General features: G+C 33.5%; 1 pseudogene; it reads left to right on the top strand.

Annotated features, from left to right (window-relative positions):
• Positions 1-1,395: 1,395 nt before the first annotated feature.
• On the top strand, positions 1,396-3,657 carry LOC137650832 (uncharacterized; annotated as a pseudogene).
• Positions 3,658-5,267: the final 1,610 nt, after the last annotated feature.

Here is a 5,267-nt window from a genome sequence, read left to right as displayed (position 1 = left end):
ATTTGAGCAAGATATTGTGTTGATTTTCATCCATATATATATATATATATATATATATATATATATATATATATATATATATATATATATATATATATATATATATATATAAATATATATATATATATATATATATATATATATATATATATATATATATATTTATATATATATATATATATATATATATATATATATATAAATTTATATGTATATATATAAATGTATATAGGGGGTAGAGGTACCAATATGTACTCATCAGTCCAATATGTACGCATTTGGCATTTAAAAATGTCTGCACAGGCAAAGGCAGCACTTTATCTTTAAATTTTTGTCGCATATTAATCCCCCACCATTATTCTATATATAGGCAAGTTTCTAGGCTCTTTGCTTTATAATGGACCAGTTACTAAAACAAAATTGAAGAAATTGTGAAAAAATACACAATTTCTTAACGAAAATGTAAGGTTTCTCATGTCATGTTTTTATACTATGGTTCATTTGCATGTATTATATTTGGCTTTTTTTTTTTGGTTTGCATGTTGATTTTGTGACTACGGCCATATGAAACAAGCATCACAACTCTAATAAAATAGAAAATATTAGGGGGAATAAGGGTGCGTACCTACTGGACAAGAGCAAGACACACATGCCCAATATGTACTCAAAAATAATAATGCCTGCAAGGGAGTCCTAAGCCACAAAACACAACAATCCAAAACTATCTCTACAGCTAGAGAGACTATGGGCCAATGTTCCATGAAAACCATGGGAGTAAAATCCAAGTCAATCTACCCCATGACCGGTCCAAATTGTACGCAGTGTGTGATGTCCTATATGTACGGGTGTACATATAGGGCACCACACACTGCGTACCTATTGGTCATCTGACTTTTTAATCATAAAAGACCTTAATTTCTTTTTCTTTTTCTTCAGATAGAATAATACATTATGGGTAAACTAAGCATAGATAAAACCAATGTGACTAAACCAAGTCAAAATCAGAAAATGAAAAGGAAGTTGGTACAAAAGAAATATGACCCGGCTATAATTGCAGATGCTTTAAATGATATAAACAAGTAAGTTAAGTAGAAAACATTATTGTAGCCCCTTTGATTTACTTAAATAAAGTTATATAATTCAATAATTACTACTGTAGTGCTCTTTTCAAGAATATGTTACTTCTTTGTTTTTGTTTTTATGGGTAACTTAACAGCATTTGCTTTATGCGGGTAACGTAATTTAATTTAGTTTTAAACTTAATCACTACCTTACAATTGATAAATGGCTGGTTGTCTTTCATCCTGCAGTTTGGGTATGTCTATCAGATCTGCAGCAAAGAAATATGACATTGCTGAGTCTACCCTTCGACACAAAAAAACTGGTCGCCGTGGAATGAGCATAATAAGAGGACCTAAAACCCTTTTGACAAATGCAGAGGAGGAAGTGCTTGTGAATTACATCAAGCAAGCCTGCAAACGAGCACATCCTGTAACAAAACGAAATGTCTTGGCAACAGTGACTGCTATTCTGAGCGAGGAACTGGAACTGGGTGTAGCAAGACAAGTGCCTCCTTCATTTCACGGAGAACCAAAGGAAAAATGGTGGAGGCTATTTAAAAAATGACATCCTCGACTGACATATAGAACACCAGAGACCATATCTTCAGCACGAAAGAACATATCTAAAGCTGTAATACATCAGTGGTTCCAAAATGCACTGGATTATTTTAAAGAAATTAATGCCATGGATGCCCTAGAGGACCCCGCAAGAAATTTTAACATTGATGAAAGTGGGTTTTCTTTGTCTCCAAAACAAGGAAAAGTAATTGCAGAAAAGGGAGAAAAGGTAGTTTATGAAGAATCATCATTATTTCAGAAAACTAACATTACTGTTGAAGGTATGGTGTGTGCTAATGGCCAAATACCCCCTTGTATGATCATATATCCAAGGAAAAGAATCAGTCCAAATATGGCAGAGCAGTTTCCAATTACTCCAGACTTAATCATTGGTAAGAGTGAAAAGGGATACATAACTCATGAGACTCTATATGAATTCCTTTGCAATGGGTTTAATGATTGGCTAATTGACAATAATGTTACTAGACCTGTAATAGTCTGGACGGATTGGCACGAAAGTAGAAATAATTACCATTTAGCCAAAACACTTAATGAACTAGGAATGATCCTTCATGGTTTACCACCCAACACCACACACTTCATGCAGCCATTAGATGTTGCTGTTTTCGGTCCTTTGAAAAAAGGATGGGCCAAGGAAAGTAAAGAATGGGAAATCACACACAATGATGAAATAATATCCCAAGTTAATTTTGGCAAATTTTTTTACCCTGTGTACCAAAGGTATGTCACTCCATAAAATATAAAGGCAGGATTTAGGAAATGTGGCCTGGTGCCCTTTGATCCTAATGCCCCTGACTACACTAAGGTGGAGGCTGCTGCATCTCAAAGAGAGCATGTTTCAACAGTTTATGAAGGAATAGACCAAGGAGGTTTCAAGGAGGTCTCATGTCAGACTATACCTCCATTTATAGTAAATCGAGGATGTCAAACAACCACTGAAACATGTGTAACAACAAGGGAAGAAAGGGAACACATGTATAAGATGAAAGGTTCACTATGTGATTTAGTACTGCATTACAAAGGCTATGGAAACATATTACAGCATTATTTAAGTGTACCCTTCACTGCTACCTCTCCAAAAATGGAGTTTCAAAAAGACCAGCTAGAACACCTAAATGAAGGTTCCAGTCAAACACGGACTACTCCCTCCCCCCAAAGGTCTAACAACAAACCATCGACAATAAATCCAGCAATGATGACGCATAAATTCTTCCCAGAGAGGAAACCAGGTAAAGGGCCAAAGGTGATAAGAAATGTGATGGACAGAGTGTATTCCATATCATCGCTGAAAATGGTTGAGGAATTTAAAAAAATAAAAGACGCAAAAGAAAAGAAAGAATCGTGCAAAAAAACAATGAAACCAATAGGCAGGAAAGGTTCAAGAACACAAAGAAATAAGAAAAAAGTACAAACAGATAGTACAGATGATGGAGAGAGAGAACCACCAAAGTCAGCAAGTACGAAAGATTCTCTAACAAAGCAAAAGAGGAAACGAGTAGAAAAAATTACAAGTGATGAAGATGCTATGCTTGAAGACGAAGGACTCACTGGGGATAGTAAAGCAGAAGCAGGCCCTTCCTATGCTAGTAAAGCAAGTGATTCATCAAATGATGAAGTCATGAGTTTGCATGATAGTTCAGATGAGAGCTTAGATTATGGAAGCGACAAATTTACTTTTGGCATTACCCTTGAGGAACCTAAAGTAGATTCTTGGGTTGGAGTGAAAGTAGAGAAAGCAGTTTCCTCTATCAAAGGTAGAAAGATGACCCCGTTTAAGGTCTACATTGCCAGAGTCTTAAAGGTCGATGAAGGTGGATATGAAGTGTCATTTCTGAAAGAAAAAAGTGATGGCTTCTACATAATGCCAGAAATTGAAGAAGTGTCCTATCCACATCATCGAGATGAGATAGTTGTTCTAGAAAACCCAGAACAAGTATATAGAAATCGTGTATATGGGTTTTCATTTCCATCTAATATAAAAACAATACTCATCTCACACCTAGCACAATTAAAATGAAAATATTGTAACAGATTTTTTAGTTCATTTTCAAACTGTCCAAAGAATTTCAGTCATAAAGTGTATTTTTTTCTAATGAAGGTACTAGTATAAATACTGTTTTTTTTTTTCTATTGTATTTAGGTAGTTAATATATCACATTGAATCCCATGGGAAGTGGCAAAGAGTTTCCAGGTCAAACAATTTATTATTTGTTTTACTATCAATAACTATGCAAATATTTTTCTTAATATTCATTAAGAATATTCCAGTAAAATAGCAGTTTGCTAATTTTTTCTTTTATACTCGCTTTTGTTTGTGTGAACACTATCTCATGTAGTTATTAAGTGTAGAACTGTACACTCAATATAGATGTGATACTTCAAAGAACAGGATATCAAAATACCGAGTTTTGTTGAAAATAATTAATACAATTTTTCTTTTTTCTTTTTTACTGTACTCGCAACATTTTTCATTTGTATATGCCTTCCCCTACGTATACCATGTCAAGTATATCTCTTTTGTATTGTGCATTGATGTTACTCAACCTATAAAGCTATTTTACAAGGTGGAAACATGATGTCAAACACATATTTTGCTTTTTTATTACTATTTCCCATAAATTCCACATGGAAGCTGTGATGATGCAATTGAAACTCTTTGAATCATAAATGAGCAAATAAAGCAATGAATGAGGTCTAACATATTCAAAGGAGACTTGTGTAGCTTTAGGAACTTCAGAGTTATGAGTGAAAGAGTACCTAATGGAGAGGGGAGAGTACATATTGGGCATGCCTGAATAATAAGTACGCATCAAATTTAGTGACCATTTTCTCAGCATGGCTTTACAATATCTACAATTTCTTTACATTACATGAAACTACAACCATTTCTTAATAACCTGTACAAATATCATATTCATTGTGCTCATTGTAAGGCGGACATTTGTATATATATATATATATATATATATATATATATATATATATATATATATATATATATATATATATACATATGTATATGTATATATATATATATATATATGTACATATATATGCATATATATATATATATATATATATATATATATATATACATATGTACATGTATATATATATATATATATATATATATATATATATATATATATATATATATATATATATATATATATATATATATATATATATATACAAATGTTGTTATTAGTAGATAAATAATCTTCCTTGGTTCATTATCGAGAGAGAGAGAGAGAGAGAGAGAGAGAGAGAGAGAGAGAGAGAGAGAGAGAGAGAGAGAGAGAGAGAGAGAGAGAGAGAGAGAAGCCTTTAACATCTTTGGTTCATTATTGAGAGAGAGAGAGAGAGAGAGAGAGAGAGAGAGAGAGAGAGAGAGAGAGAGAGAGAGAGAGAGAAGCCTATAACTTCCTTGGTTCATTATTGAGAGAGAGAGAGAGAGAGAGAGAGAGAGAGAGAGAGAGAGAGAGAGAGAGAGAGAGAGAGAGAGAGAGAGAGGCCTATAACTTCCTTGGTTCATTATTGAGAGAGAGAGAGAGAGAGAGAGAGAGAGAGAGAGAGAGAGAGAGAGAGAGAGAGAGAGAGAGAGAGGCCTATAACTTCCTTGGTTCA

The sequence above is a fragment of the Palaemon carinicauda genome, chromosome 12 (assembly GCF_036898095.1).
Source record: "Palaemon carinicauda isolate YSFRI2023 chromosome 12, ASM3689809v2, whole genome shotgun sequence".
In the NCBI taxonomy this organism is placed as follows: domain Eukaryota; kingdom Metazoa; phylum Arthropoda; class Malacostraca; order Decapoda; family Palaemonidae; genus Palaemon; species Palaemon carinicauda.
Note: the sequence above shows the minus strand (reverse complement) of the source record. Positions and strands in the feature narration are given on the sequence as shown.